This window comes from Carya illinoinensis, chromosome 8, assembly GCF_018687715.1.
Source record: "Carya illinoinensis cultivar Pawnee chromosome 8, C.illinoinensisPawnee_v1, whole genome shotgun sequence".
Taxonomy (NCBI): domain Eukaryota; kingdom Viridiplantae; phylum Streptophyta; class Magnoliopsida; order Fagales; family Juglandaceae; genus Carya; species Carya illinoinensis.
Window position 1 is genome coordinate 14,625,421 of NC_056759.1, and position 17,320 is coordinate 14,642,740.

Here is a 17,320-nt window from a genome sequence, read left to right on the forward strand (position 1 = left end):
GGCTATTGAAGTTTTATGTAGTGATTAGACTAAATTAATAATAAATTGGGAAAATCAAACCCATGAGGCATAAACAGGGCTTATGCCTAAGATATGAGCCACAATTGTTGAGGGCAACCATGACAGACTCACGTGCAACAAGCTTTATACGTTTGTTTGTTGATTAAAAAAATAAGTAGAAAACATCTGATGCACCCCATTGCACGGTAAGTGCACGGTAAACACACCTGCAATACGTGGGAAAGTTAAAATTTGGCCACCGTTATCAAAGACTCATATCAGAAAAGTGGTTGAGTTTGGTATACTTCTTAGGTTAAAAAGATACATGTAAATCATGGTTAAGTTCCTGAGTTGAGAAGAGATATATAAGCTGGCCTCAATATCATTTACCAATGGAGTATGCTGAGGGTTAAAGTAACAAGTACACACCATTTTTCCTTTGGGAAACTTGACACCTACACAGCAATAGCAGAGGACTTGTAACACCTTAATCAAAGCAAAAGAAGGGTTAAAGCCTTCGCACTGCGAACAAACATGTGTGAGTCCTCCCTACCTTTTGCTTTGCACTTTGCAAACTGAAAAATGTTCTTTCTACAATCCTACATCTACTTCATAAGGTTTCAAGGTCTAAAAAAAAAGCAAGAACAGAGGTTGTTTTTGTGCCTAAGTTCTAGGTATGCCTGTGCAACTCGTTGTAAATTTGTTGCTATTTGTGTCTAATCATTTTTGTTGGGAAAAATCTATTCTTTCCCTCAGCTACGTGTATATTCAAATTTCTGTTAGGTTCATTCCCTTGCTTTCATTTCAACTTGAGTTGTGTGTGGAGGCCCTATATATAATTATCTTTGGAAAAAGAAATATCATCTTTTTGCCAAATATGCTGCTTAGGTCAGAGGATACTAAGATGGGTTAATATTTTCCATTTGTGAGATGCTTATTTGTAAAAGACTAAGTTTGTATTCCCTGAAATGTGCATGCATGTGATTAATAGACACCCATGGTTATTTGGTCCCTATAACCATCAATATCTTATTGGTGGTTGTTTTTGAAATACATGGCATTTACTAGGCATTTTCAGGAATAGATGTATTGTTAAAAGGCCTATGCATTAAAATGTTGGAAATCTGTACCATGGATGTTATATTTCAACTATACCCATGATATTCACTACTACTACAAATGTTGATGGTCACTAAATATTCCACTACAATGATAGTTTGTAATTAAAGTATGTATGTGATGATATGGAAAGTGGAAGTTTCAAGGGACTTTCTGTTTTTGACAGTGTGTTCTCTACCTTATCTGTCGTGTGTATATATATATATATAATAATACATTCATGTATATACTTACCTGTAGTGTCCATTAAAGTTATATATAGCATAACTTTAATTACTCTCCTGGTTTATGGTATATCATATATATGGTTCCTTTTGTTTATGGAAATATCCATTATGTTCTTTCTTTGTAAACTTCTCAAAATTGATATTTAAATTTGTTATATGATATAGCTACAATGAGAGAAACAAAGAATGCACGTGGTGGACGTGCTGGCAATCACACATCAATACATGGTAGTGGCCAAGTTGCACAGACTCGAGCATGCATTCTAAGGGACGAGTCTATTTCATTTTTAGATGCATCCACTCAAGGCCCAAGTGTCGCACCAGAGGAGGACACAATTCCTGTCAATGAGGCTGAAATTGTTAACACGCTAGTTGAAGGTATCATGTCAGAATCAAGCATACTCTCAGAATTATACCAATTGTCTATTAAATAGAATACGCACATGGTTAATTGGTAAGTGGTAATAATATGATAATAATGTTTCGTGGTATATTTTTTGCAAGCTCCTCGCACTCGGAAGCGTGGAAAGGGACCAACAAAGTGCACAGAATTTGATCGCATTTGGAAGTTTGGGAAGTAGCAGTGGTGATTAAGGATGGGCAAAGAGGAGTATCATGTCAGAATGCGACGATTTTTTCAATACATGTGACATGGATTGTGAAAATATATGCCAACATGCGTCATGCAAGTTGGACTCGTGTTGATAAACTGAACAATGAGTTAACAGATTGTGTCCAGGTACTCATTATGGCATATGATGCAAGCAAATAAAACCTAAGTTTTTATTTATTTATTTTTTAGTCACACTAACTATTTGAAATATCAGCTAATTTTGAATTAGACTGGTCTAAAAGCAACCATCGAGAGACATTGGCAATGACACTTGCTCAGAAATATAATGATTTTCACTACCTATTACACTACAAATACCTAGAGTATGAAACACATGAGGTAGCCATTATTGGAGGACAAAGATGGTGGGCAAAGCTGTGTGGGAATGTTTATGTGAGAGATGAGGGAGTGAGGAATTTAAGGTAACAACTTCCCAACTCTCAGTCTTTAGAGTTTATTAGCTGCTTCATAATTTCATTTAATAATAATGGATTAATTACATTATGTCAATGATAGACCCTATCAAGGCATAACAAAAGTAATAGGAAAAATCAAAGGATAAATCACACGGGTGGTAGGAAGTCATTTGTTAGGCTAATGGGGGAAAATGTGAAGTTATACATAACAATGTTATTCTTCCTACCTCAGAAAATTATACTTATTGAATTATTGTTAAATAAATAAAGTGGAAACAAGCTCCAAATTATGTTGTTTTCTATAAAGAGGTGCATGGGTCTTCAAAGAATGGTAGATTTATTACTGAAGCTGCTAAGCACAACTACGTGAGTTATAATGGCTATCTATACTTATTTTTTATTGATCCATCTCAGAACAGTAATTTCTGACATGTTAAATACTGATTTATGGATGATATTCTAATGTAGAATATGATGCTTGAGCAGTTGAATGAGATGGAACCAGAATATAACAATGATGAGAATGCCAATGCAGTGTTTAAGGAGGTGTTGGGGTCCCGATCGGGCTACACTGGAGGTTTAGGACAGTTAGTTATACCTGAACCATCTCAATCATTGCTGTCCAATAGGGAGTTTGAATGCCTTAGGGAGGAGAAAGATAAGAATGAGGTTGAGGTAGAGGGCTTCAAGAAGAAATTTGAGACATTTATGATTGATTTGGAAAAGATGAAGGCTTGTTTTTTGGAGTGTGACAAGCTTAATGATCGTGTTACAAAATTAGAGTCCCAAAGGGAGTCTCAACGGGAGACTCCAGGAGATGCATAGGCATCCTCCCCTTCAAATCACTATTTTAAACTTTTTGATGGTATTTTGAACATTTGCTGGAGTAGCATGAAAATGCATAATGCATCCTTTTGTTGAGTATCCTGGAAATGATATTTTGTGAGGACTTAGTTTGAGAGTGGTAATGAAGATGCTAGGACAAATATACCAGTAGTGATGGATGTCTACTTTTGTTTATTTTCCCTAAAGAGAAGTGTCCAAGATGCCAGCCCATAGCCTTTAGACCAGGGTATAGGTATACCTTATATAATTTCATTGCTGCCCTTTATTACTTAATGCATTCTGCCATGTGGTTAGCATTGGTGTTTTGTTTGCTTGTTAATGACAATATATAACATGTTCGAAATACATCCATATGCTTATATAGACTCTTTCACTTGTAGTCAGAAAATCAGTTGGATTAGTTTAACCTTGATAGTAAAATAACAAGTCAGCAATCATTGAATGATTGACTGTCACTGCACAAATTAATGAGACATGCTTGACTATGTATCTATGTGAGAATGGTTAAGACATATTTATAATATGTGTTTGAAATAAAGAATATTGTAGTTAATACAAAACTTTGATAGTTTGTGAAAAGTCACTCTAATATGCAAATTATTGTATAAGGGGTTACAAGAATTTCTTATACAATAATTCGCATTAAGTTGGTATACCCTTATGTAACCTATGTAGATGGAATTGTCATAGCAGAATATGTAATACTCTCTTTGATATATCCATCATGCTAGATAACATACTTTCACAAAAAATAGACTGCTTTCACACAAAAGGTCAGGACTGTAAGAGTAGTTTAATTGCCACCCAGGCACTAAACGGTTGAGTATCTTGAGATGTCCAAGGGTAATAGGACATGGTTAAAATTGATAATGTGATATCCTGCTTCTATTGTGGTTGTAGAATTGTATTTGACCATAACATTTTACAATGATATCTGAAGAAATGACTACCAGATGTTTCCTTTGCAGTTTTCAAATGTTCAAACACAAGCTACCAAGGGTGAAAATAAAGCTTCATGCATGCAGGTTAAGAGGAATGCTCCAGCAAAGATATAGAATGAACTACATTACCTTGTATGGTTTGCACAAGTGTGGTTGGATATAATACATGCATTATATTTTGTGTAGCCTGACATTATGTGAATTTCAGACTACAAAGGAAACATCTGGTAGACCATATCATGAATATATATATATATATATATATTCTATATATATATATAATGCATGTATATATGCATATATATATATATATATATATATATATGCATATATATATATATATTATGTGCATTATATTTTGTAAATACATGCATGTTGGTGACATGCAATCACACAATAGACCATATCATGAATATATATATATATATATATATGCATGTTGATATATATTGATTGTGTAGGACATCTTTTTTTGGGCATGAACGTTGAAATATTATGTTGTTTGAGCAAGTTACCTACTAGCATTAATGCAAACTGTTAACATAGATGTTGAATCTCAAACAAAAACATTTGAACTGCAAACTGAGTATCTCTGAAATATTATTGAATTGATGTCTAATTTCTCAACAATGTAAGAAATCACTAGAATAGAATTCAAAGGCCATTAATTCGACCAACATTAATCTTACAAGATATAAGATTGTTGCAAACATCTTCCAGTATTTGGGACTAAGATTGATATAGGGTTCATTTTGATTTGGGACAATATGTGTTTGCCAAAATTGCTTTATTTGGGACAAATAGCATTTAGTCGGTATTTACCATCTGTGAAGAATCATTTATGTCCAAATAGAGTTATTTTGGCAAACTGCCATTATGGATAAAAGAGTTGCTTTCATTACCAAGTATCAGTTTTTGTTACCATGCAATATGTAGGTATATACATTTTGTCCCAAATGATCTTATCTTGCGACAAACATAACACGGGAAATATACATTTCTAGTAACTTTCTAATGTGGGAATTACAATTCCGATAAGACAAAATCTCCAGAACAACTTATTTGGGATGACCCTTTCTCGCAGCAAGTATATATTTCCAGTTGATTAAAACTCTTCTAAAATATTAATTTCCAGCGCACTAACATATCAGAATATAATATTTCTAGTGAACAAATTGCTGGGAGAAACTATACTTTTTCTAACAATTTGGTCATGCCAAAAATAGCCATAATTTCGGACATTGCAAAGTCTTGCTAGAACTAATAGCATCTTGGGCCAGTTCTTTCTGGTGACTTTGTTGGGAACTAAATATGCCTGAATTATGTATTTCTAGCAATAATATTGAGTAATTTGGACAAAGTATCTCCTGGAAAAAGGCCATATCTGTTGTAGTGACATTTAATGTCGTCCATGTACATGCATGCATATCTCAAATATAATTAAAATTTTTAATATATATATGTATATATGTTAATAGGAAGAAGTCTAAAGATCGATTAATACATCCTGATCTTTTATAGTAAGTTACTACTAGTATTGTGGTATAAAATTGCAAATCAATTCAAATAGATCAGATTACCCATTTTTTCTATTCAAATTACAGATATGATAGCACTGCCTTTTAATTTATGGCACCGAAATTGGCAAAAATTAATTCGATAATGTTATTTTTGAAAAAGAAGAACATGTATTCTTAATCACACTATTATTAAGATCCTCTAGATTTTCTTAAGTATTACTCCATATCTAAATTAATATATCTAAGTTCATGTATCTTAGACAACTTTTAAAATTTTTCGTCGTAGTTTTGGAAACGAACTGACAACGAAATATCCTTATTTAGACTATTTTAAATCTTTTGGATTTACTTGACATAAACATACCCGAAATCATAATAAGGTTCATTAATGCTCGATAAAGATCACCATCTATAAATTCGTGTACTCGTACGGCCAGTCATCAAACCTTGAAATTGAGCGTATACGTCCATCTGATACGAGAGAATGGATGGTTTTTGTACTCCAATGGTATGGTACTGAGAAACATGCATTCCTTTCGTAGTTTATTACTTCTGCCATTGTTTTGAGTGGAGAATGCAGAAACATTTTATCTTTACAGACTATTAATCTTTATTATTAGATTCTATATTTTGTTACTGATAATCATTTTTTCTCCTCGAAAATAGGTACATGATATTAAAGCAATTTCTAAGCTCCACGCCAAGAAAAACTACCCAAATCTTGATATTTTAGCAGGTGGACGGCAGAAGAAAATGGAAGTCAACAACCCTCAAAAACACAGAGAAAAGGTAGTGATTATCATGGGAGCAACTGGAACAGGAAAGTCAAAACTATCCATCTATCTTGCTAAATGTTATGACGCAGAATTAATAAACTCTGACAAGATGCAAGTGTACGAGGGACTTGATATCGTTACCAACAAAGTCACTGAGGGAGAGCAATGTGAGGTCCCTCACCATCTGCTGGGCATAATAGACCCTTACGCAGATTTTACAGTGGAAAGGTTTTGTGAAATGGCCTTAGTTTCCATTGAATCAATCCTAAGCCGGGGCCGACTTCCGATCATTGTCGGAGGCTCCAACACCTACATCGAGGCCCTGATCGATGGCGAGGAATATAAATTCCGGTCAAAGTATGATTGTTGCTTCCTCTGGGTGGATGTGTCCTTGCCTGAGCATCATTCATTTTTATCCATTAGGGTTGATCAAATGGTAGAAAATGGCATGGTAGAGGAGCTGAGAAAGATGTTTGATCCCAATGTGGATTATTCAAAAGGGATTTTTAGGTCAATTGGGGTTCCTGAATTTGATCAGTATTTCAGAACTGAACCCTATTTAGAAAAAGAAACTCGCACAAAGCTTTTTCTAAAAGGTTTAAGTGAAATGAAGGAAAATACTTGGCGGTTAGCACGTCGGCAACAGGAAAAGATTCATCGGCTTAAGGATGTGAAGGGATGGAATATGCATCGGCTTGATGCTACAAAAGTGTTCAGAAAACAAGGGAAAGAAGCTGAGGATGCTTGGAAAGATCTTGTGGCTACGCCGAGTAAGAGAATTGTTGATCAGTTTCTGAACGAGGTCACCAATTAGCAGCCATTAAAGCAGCTTGCGTGCACCACGTACAAAATCTACCTCCATAATTTTTTCAGTTACGTACGTATATCGAAGTAGAATCCTTCCATGGATCGGAACACTTGATTGAGAACGATCATCATCATCTGTCGTCCAGAGTCTGTAACCATGCTTTCCCGCTATTATCATAATAATAATTATCATTATATATTGTCATTACCACCATCATTAATAGGATTAATATTAATATTGATATGAATCCGATACTTAATTTTAACCAAATATCATTTTGGCTTAGTTAGGAAGCATATACAAATGATCATATTTAAGAAGACCAGGTTAAGTGAACTTAGCGGCCAAATCTTGCTTGTACTTTTTTTTTTTTTTTAAATGAAATATTAGGATTTCGCCACAAATGCTGATAACGTGTAATCTATACTGATCAGGATTTCATCGTTGACTACACTTTTAAGTGACAACCTTAGTTTTTCATAACAATTTAGTTATATGTGATAATTAATTAGCTGCTCAACACAAATTGTCGCCTAAGACAATTAACCATTCAAAAGTATGATCAGGCTTTTTGTAATTTCAACTAGCAAGGACTCTACATGCTAGGCACGTTTACGGTTGGAAGAAAAAAGAAGTGTGTTACCAGAATTTGAAATCCCTCTATAGAAGTGTTACCAGAACAATATGCATGCGACACAGAATCGGATCTCATTGAAGTAGCTGTTAGTTCACAATTAAGAAGAAAATTCAAAGAGTATATATATGCATGATTGATCAGTTAATTGCCTAACATTGAAGAACACAAAATCCAACACAAGTAGGCCGCAACTATTCAAATTCCCTAAGAAAGTAATTCAGGGGAATTAAAATTATAGGCCCTTTTATTTTTTTTTTACATCGGGGGCATATATCATGGTAAATTATCAAAAAGGTGGTTAAGCAATTTGTGAGTGATGCGTATTTGCAGATCATCATGATGTTGTTTCTTCATTAATTCATAAGATGGAAAAACGTTGTTGGGAATAATATTTGTATATGATAAGATCCCTCAAGTTTCTAGGGTGAAATGATAATTTATATGATAACATTATTTGTATATATTCTCTATATGAAAAAGATCCCCAACTTGAGGGTCTCATGCATCAACTAAGTCTTAGTCAAAATTGAGGGCCTCAAATAAGAAAGAGATAGAAATTTACACTGTACATACAACATTTATTGATGCCCGTGTGGATCTTTTGGGGACCTAATTAAATGCTCAATTCACATTATAAGACTAATTACTTTATATATGTATTTCTCTCGTTTAAAGCACTCAAGTTCGCCTCATGTTCCTATCCAAGATTGAAGATCTCAAATGAGAGAGAAGTAGATATATAAAGTAAATCTACAATATTTATTGTATCCTATGTAAATTTCTCGGAAGTATTAAATACTCAATAATATCCATGTACATATATATATTTTTTTAAATAGTCGAAGGTCTCCCGTCCATGAGAGTCCACCTCCTAGAATTTATTAAAAAACCCTCACGTGTGGCGGAAGAATACCATAGAAAAAATCTCCAAAAAAACAAAAAATTACATCCCACCATAGCTATCCAAAAAACAAAGCTAAAAAAACTATCACAATTCACCTTCTCAAATAAGGCAAACCTATTTTATCTAAACCTATAAGGTCCCGAATCCGCCCATGAATGACAGATGCGTCATTAAAATTTGACATCCAACCTTGCGCTCCCTGTTTTGCCAAAAAATCCGCCACCATATTGGCTTCTCTATAAATATGTCAAAAATGAACATTGAGCTCCCTAACCATGATTTGCACTTCTTTCCAAAAATCCCAAAGGAACCAATACTTACATATCCCAGAAGCTAACCAACCAACCATAATTGCAGAATCCGATTCTACCAACACATCCCGTATATTTAATTGTCGACATAACTGAAGACCATCATACAAAGCTCTACATTCAGCAATGGTATTGGTGGCATGCCCATATGTATGCGCAAACCCCCCAATGACGTCTCCCTTATAATCCCGAAGAATGCCCCCTCCCCCAGCCGGGCTTGGATTTCTGCGAGAACCTCCATCCACATTGAACTTTATTCTTCCTCTATTTGGGAGACTCCATGCAATTAATTTAATAGACTTTGAAGAAATGGGAATCAATGGACATGCAAGCCGCTCCATTACCTCTCTATCGTCTCCACCCATCCGTTGGAAATTTTTCCTTTTGTAAGCCATATCTCTAACCCACACCTTAATTGAACGAATAATATTTTCAGACATAAATTTAGTACCTTCCATTCTTGCCTGACATCTCGCCCAAGAAATGACTATAGGAAGAGACCCCCGAATCCAACCAACTTGAGTGTACATAGAAGCTTTATTCCACTAGCACCACATCATTCCTTCCCAACACCGGATATGCATAATATTAATTCGGCAAGCATCGGCAAAAAACTTCCATACTAGTTTAGATCATTTCCCTTCACAAAATATATGATTGAATGTTTCAACCTTGGCCTGAGAACAACACTCGCATTTTGATACTAACGGAATTCCCAGACGCCAAATAGCATCATCAATCAGAATAGCTCTTCTCTTAGCTCTCCAAACAAAAAAGGACATCTTCTTTGGGATCCAATCTTTCCAAAGCCATTTTTCCAAGTACACACTTCACCCCGATTTCTTATTAGCTGCCATGCAGACTTTGTGGAGAATTCCCCATTTGTTGACTCCTGCCAAACACATATGTCATTATCTTGTCTAATCCTCACGCCTGAAGAAACAATTTTATCAAGAATCTTGTCATTCACCAATTCTGTAACCGACTCAATATAGGTCCCGTTTCATCCACAACCTCTTTAACTTGCAAATTTTCATTCTCAATCATAGGCATAGAATCTTTTAGGGGACCATCTCCTAACCAATTATCCAGCCAAAATTTCACATTTCCTCCCTGAATTAACCACTTCGAGTTCTTAAGAACTTTCGGCATAAGAGCTATAATTCCCTTCCAAAATCTCGACCCTCTATGTTCCTGCATAACTGAATACACATGATCATTTCCAACATATTTTGAAGCAAAAAAATCTGACCACATCATACTTCTTTTAATTAATTTCTAAGCAAACTTCATAAGCAATGATTCTTGGACCTCATGAAATGCCCAAATACCAAGACCTCCCTCCTCCACCAGTAAACAAATTTGCTTCCACAAAATCCATTTTGTCTTCTTCTTTTCTACCGAGTTTCCCCACATAAAATTCAAAAAAATATTTTTAAGACCCGAAATAACCCCTTTTGGAATATTCAACACTGATAACATATGAATAGGCATACTACTGTTGTAGTATGTGGCTCATATTGAGTAGAATGCGTATACAGAGAAAGTAGACTAATACTAAAAGTGGAGCGGAGTCGAGCGAGTGGAGCATAGCGTACCGAGTGGAACGAGTTAGTCTAAATGCATATGATATAACTCTACCTTTTTAATAATGAAATTTAGTCACCGCTTGCTCCTGTAGATGCAAGCAAACTGCCGAACTATGTTAAATCTGTGTGTTTTTTTCTTACTTTCTCTTTCCTTGATTTTCCATTCTATTCATCATAATTGCCTCGAGTTTCACAACATATTCTTTGTCTAAATGCTTTCTCATTTAAATTCTTTTTATATAAATTCTATCGACAAGATTTTTAGGTACATGCATATATTGTGTATAGGATGTACGTAATTGGTGCGTAATAATATTGATAATAGTTAGTCCTTTTGGAAAAATATACTTGTAAGCACACTTTGTCTATCAATTTGTGCACTAATATTAATATATAATTTATATATTTAACGAAATGATGTGAATTGAAGACGAAAATAATTTTTATAAAATATGATATTTTCTTCTTTCAAAATTTTTTTTTATATTTTTTTAAATAAAAAATTTTTATCGATACGTAAATTGGTGTATGAAATGTGTTTGTACCTAGCAAAACTCAATCTTTTACAGAGAGATCAACTTTTTTCAAAACTAAAAGTACAGAAATTCTATATATTACGTGGATCCACCGTGCCACAAAAAAAAAAAAATTATTAAATAAATCTTTATTAATATTATCTACAAACTAATATCAACAAATTTTGAAAAATAAATTCTAAAATATGATTAATTTGTAATTAATTAGTTAGCTAGTCTCCATAAAGTTAATTAGATTGATAATTTTTTAAATAATCTATTAATATTTTATGTTTAATATAAAGATTTATTATATTACTATATCTACCTTAGTTGTATAAGTGGCCATCATGTATGAACAATAATTTTCGTTCACTATTGTTTTTCCAATTATGTCCCTTGTTTTGTTAGCAAATCCCCAGTTTGTCCCTATGTGTGATAAATATGGTCCGATCCCTCCGTCGCTGGTCTGCCGACTCCCATCCTCCATGCCTAGCAAGCTATACACCGCAAACAAAACCGCAAGCCACAACAAACCACCGTAGCACGTAATTGCCAACCTCAAGCTCACGACATTTTTCTCCTCACTGTGAGTTGAAGCCGGAGGCAATAACCCATGGGCCATAGGTGCACGAAACTCACTTCCAAAAGCTAGCTGTCCTCCGTCCAAGGTCTCCACTGCATGAAACAATCTAATATCACCACAAAACACCTATGTTTTCCCATTTTAAAACAGAGCATGCTTGCCCTTCCCTCCCTCGCTAGAAGCCACCACCGGGAGCCATCACAGAATACGCTGAAAGGCAGAGAAACCAATGACCAGTCACCCTCCGTCACCTTGTGCCGCATAGGTAAGCACATGATCGCCTCTCTCTACCCCCTTGCTCTGTTGCTTCTTGGTAAAGCGTCTTCGTGATCTTCTGAAGCTTTCACCGTCGTCGATCTCAGTCCCGTCCCCATCCACGATGTCCCTGCCTCCATCTCGCGTGGTGTACCTTCCCCCACGGTAAGCCTCGAGACCTCTGTCACAAGACACCTCGTTGCTCCACAGAGTTATGTGTCTTTCAAATGGGTAGTCAGGCTTCTTGTGTGATATATAAATTAAACAGGGATGCTGCTAATCAAATTTCCACACCACACACGTTATATTTTAATATTATTATTTTATTTTATCATTATTAAACTAATTGAGTTGTTTTATTTATCTTCTACACATTACATATATATTATAGAAAAAAAGAAAAAAAAATTAAACTAAATATGGTGTGCAGTGTTTGGAGATGAAAACTTTACAATTAGATGTTAGTAGTAAATAGTAAGTGGTTTATTTTTATTTTAAACACTTTAAGTTCAATGTCTATTGTATGAAATGAATTTCTACTATTTACTACATTAGATTTTGATATGATTATGCTATTAAAGTTGTAAATTGAAAATAAAGAAATATGTTAAGAATATTTTAACGATATTAGTATTTATTAGATTTTTGTAAAATTGAATAATTATATTAATCATAAGAAAAGTAAGCCTATTTTAAGATCAATTGAAACTTTCATGACTTATTTTAACAGAGTTGAATAAATACCTAATTATTTTATCAAATTATAATTTAAAAATGAAAATATGTTATTACTATTTAATTAATTAGTATTTATTGAATTTTAAGAAATAAAATATTTATTTAATTATTCTTCATGATAGGTAATTAATTAAGTGGAATATTACAACACGTTTTTAAAAACATTAGGGGCTTTTCATCTTAATGGGCCAAATATAAAATTTTTGGCCTACGTACCCAACTAAAATTGCAAGCCTTTCTCAACAAATATTAATCATGGACTTACTCTTGATTGCTTACTAAATTTAATTTAGGTCCAATTAAATTATCTTCATTAAATTCTTAGTAATTTCGGTCGGGGTGCTACATCTTTCCCCTTAAAAAATGATTTCGTCTTTGAAATCTACTTAGCTAACTACAGTTATTCCCCACACCCACAAAATAGTAAACAAAATCTCCTCAAACCATCCATTCAAGCCTCGTGAGTACTGTAGTTTAAATCAAATCCCTAAACTTTCCTCCATTTTTTTTCTCAAATTCCAAAAGGACACTTCTTCATCTTGGACTTATGTGTCCTCAATCATCCATGCACCACTAAGTGATTTAAAATATTCTTTGAAATTCTTATCTGATGCCTCGATTACACAAACAACGTTGTGGTCTCAGATCCCTTACTACACCCAAGGATAATCACGAGACTCGATTTTCCAACTTTATTCTCTTGAGACTCAACAAGCATAAACCTAATTTTGTTACTTAAAAGGAACTTTTCTATGCAGCAATATGTACCTTGATTAGTTCCTTAAGTGGATAATTGCTTTTGGATCTTAAAATTATTGAAAAAAAATTAAACTTATATAAATGTTTTTGGATCTTAAAATTATATAAACGCCATATAGATTTAAAATTCACAAAAATATCATCCAACTTTAAAAAAATTACACAATTGCCACCAAAATAGTTCAAATAGAAGATCCTAAATTCTATTCTAGAATGGCTAAAATAGGGTGGAACCGAACGAGATTTGGAGTAAATTGGAATGGGAGGTATGGTATATTGGGTACTATGACGGAACGAGAAATTCTGGCAGAGTGACAAAAATGGAACGGATTCAAAACAATGGTAAAATGTATTAGTTTAATCAACTCCATGGGTAATGGAGTTGTGCTGTGGATAATTGCAAGAGCTGATCAAGGGCTTTAAGTGAGAGAGAGCTAGAGAAAAAAAAAGCTACACAATATTTATTGTTGCCTATGTGAAATTTTTGGATGATAGTTAATTCTTAATTAATAATGTAGGGAGACCTTTATGTGTTTACCTTACTCTCACTTAAAACCCCCAAGTTTGTGCAAGAACTTGAGAGGATATTGATTGTATACTAAATACACGTGTTATGTATATATTGCTGCATGTGAATGTGTTTTATTGACATTAATCCGAAATGCTCCTATTAAGGGTGGGCGGGGTGGTGGATGTCTGAAGATTGGGGGACATGTGAGCATATGACCACATGCTTTTGCCCCATCCGCCCGGCCCAAATTCATACATATATATATATATATATATATAAACAAACTCGTGAGTATAAAACGTCATTTTATAGGTACAAATGAGTATATAACTCAGAATGACATAAACCCCAATTCTTATACTCTCTCTCTCTCTCTCTCTCTTATTCTTAGAGGTGAAAAAAAATTGGTGAATTGGATTGGACCGGTGGGTTTGGTTTAGTTTGGTATCAATTTCATTTTTCTCAAAATCGGTTTGATTTCGAGTTTTCCTTTTTCTAACACCAGATTGGACTGGTTCATATTGTAACGCCCGTCCTTATGACTGGTCATTTTTAATTCGATTTTGATAAAAATTGACAGGAATTACGATTTCTTTAAAATTTCTTTTCCATTCATGCTAGGATACAAAAGACTCTATGTTATAAATAAAATTCATTTTTTTAATTAAAAATTTTAGCGAAAAACATTACATTTCGTAATTAAAGTTTCCAATATAAAGCATCTTGCCTAGGCCTCCGTGCTCATCCCTTGGGCTGTACCCGTCCTGACCTGCTATACTCATCTTGTGCTTGAGAGGGCACACATAAAAAATTAAAATGAGTCGATGACTCATAAGCATTACTTTATACAGTTAAAATATAATAACATAAATTTTCAGTCATGCATTTATCATTCCATACATACATATCTTACATAGCATGCATATGTCTTTCTTTTCGTTTGAAAACGTTGCGAGGTGGGGTTTTTCTCTAAAAACGTATTTTCTTCTTTAAAATAGTTCCCCACGCATCGTTGCCTTCATTTCTTAAAGAATCTTTTCATGCATTTATCTTTTTACGTAGGTTCATGCATACATACATACATTCATGCATTCATCTTTTCTTACTTACGTACATTCATGCATTTATTACATTCATACATACATACATGCATTTATTCTTAACATGCATCCGTTCATTCTTATCACTTTCATTGGCCATTGCACACTGTTACACTACGTGTGCTGGGGCTAGCGGTCTTTTGGACCTGATTTCATCCGCGGCCACGGGTTGGGAATCCATTCCATCAGGGTGCAGCACTGGGTGCACTACCAGTACTACTTACCCGACATTGCAATCTGCTCCGTCTAGTCCATTCATTAGTACTATTTCCATTTTAGTCCATGTGGCCCTTGCATATTTTTATACATTATCCATTCAGTCCGTTTCGTTCATTCCTTTACAGTCATTTCCTTTCCTTTACAGTTCATTCTTTCATTTCAATCCTTACGTTTCTTACAGTTCTTATGGTTCTTATTTCCTTTTGGTTCATAAAAGCTTCAATTAAGAAAAAGGGTTTTCTCTCCTTTATTTTGTAAAAGTCGTTTTAAAAATTTTCTCTTCTTTTAGGAGAGAAAAAAAAATAGTTTTCTTTCTTTTATTTTAAAAAAAGTTGTTTAGAAGAGTTATTTTTAGGAGAGAGAGTTATTTTAAAAATCTGTTTTCCTTTCTTTTCTTTTCTTTTCAGTTTCAGTCCTTACATTCCTTAACAGTTCTTATGTCTTTTAAAGCTTAATTTCGTTTCCTTTTCGTGAACATACATACAATACATTCTATTTATAGCATCCATTCACATGCATACACGTACATACTTTGGGTGTGTAAAAAGGGGCTGCCAAGAAAGGCCGCTACGTACTTATACTTGAAAACTTACGTTTCATTCTTTTTCTTTTGTAAAACGTGTCTTCGTGGAGAAAAGGTTCGTTTTCCTTTTAAAGAAAAGCTTTTGTCCTCTTCTGCTTCAATTTTATAAAGAAAACTCTAGAAGAGTATGAACATAATACTTACTTGGACTTCATGCCATACTCATTCCATGCAGTCCATTCGTGTGCGTGTCAGATGTCAACCTACATGCATACACATAACCTTACGCCATCATCTTTCTAATGCATAAGGAATTATTCTAAAAATAGAACTATGCCTCACTTGGAACACTATCCGTCCATCCATGGGTTCTTACGCACCATTTACTATGCTAAAAACCTTCGTGGTCTTATTCCTTAAAGTGACCATTCGTGATTCACCTTAGGATTAAGATACTAAGATTTCTGTCTCATTCTTCTATTTCCACAATTCGAAGCATGATTCCAACCAACAGAGTCATGCGTCCCAACTTTAGACTATATACTCATCACTACTTTTGCGTATCATAGCCCATACTAAATCCTCATTCCCATCCAGTCAATCTACATGAATTCAAGCCAACTCTATGGCTACAACACCATGTAACCATGCTGAGGACAGCTTACCCATTATATATGGTGAACCTGCTCGACACACGTGTCTCGCCAGAGGCACATGTATCCCATCCCTTGTTAACCGCATGTATAAACAAACTCTATACTCCAATACCAACTTACTCAGACCCGGTCGATAGGACTCTTCTTACTTCTCGGCCCTGTACAAGTTGATCCCAACACTTGATAAATGAGGACTGCATCCACAAATACACTTTTGTCATGTCACATAGTTCAAGACTAATCTTGAGTCACGTCATGATACCCATCATGCTTCCGCTGCACGCTCTGATACTTTTCCACCACTTCCTTATACTCTTAGCCATAGTCAATCATAAGGTGACACCCATCATCACGGACTACAGGCAACATCACCAATACTTTGAGACACTGTTACACAGTTCCCACCACTTGACTAGAGGACTGCATCCAGAAATGTGCCTCTGTCACATTATGTAGCCCGAGACAAATTCCCGAATAATAGCATGATGCCCATCATGCTTTCGTTGCACTCTCTGATAACTTTTCACCACTCCACACATACCTTCAGCCACAAGTCAGCTTCAAGGCGACACCCATCACCTTGGACTACAGCCACATCACCATTGCTGCGGGACACTGTTGCACAGTTTTCCGACGCTACACCATACACTCCACATTTCTCTGTAACACCATCCAACCCTTCGTGACACACCATCCAGTGTATCACGACCTAGTACAGAGTACACTCACTTGAACTTTCTTCCATCCACAC

General features: G+C 34.8%; 1 pseudogene; it reads left to right on the forward strand.

Annotated features, from left to right (window-relative positions):
• Positions 1–6,435: 6,435 nt before the first annotated feature.
• LOC122274440 lies at positions 6,436–7,353 on the forward strand (annotated as a pseudogene).
• Positions 7,354–17,320: the final 9,967 nt, after the last annotated feature.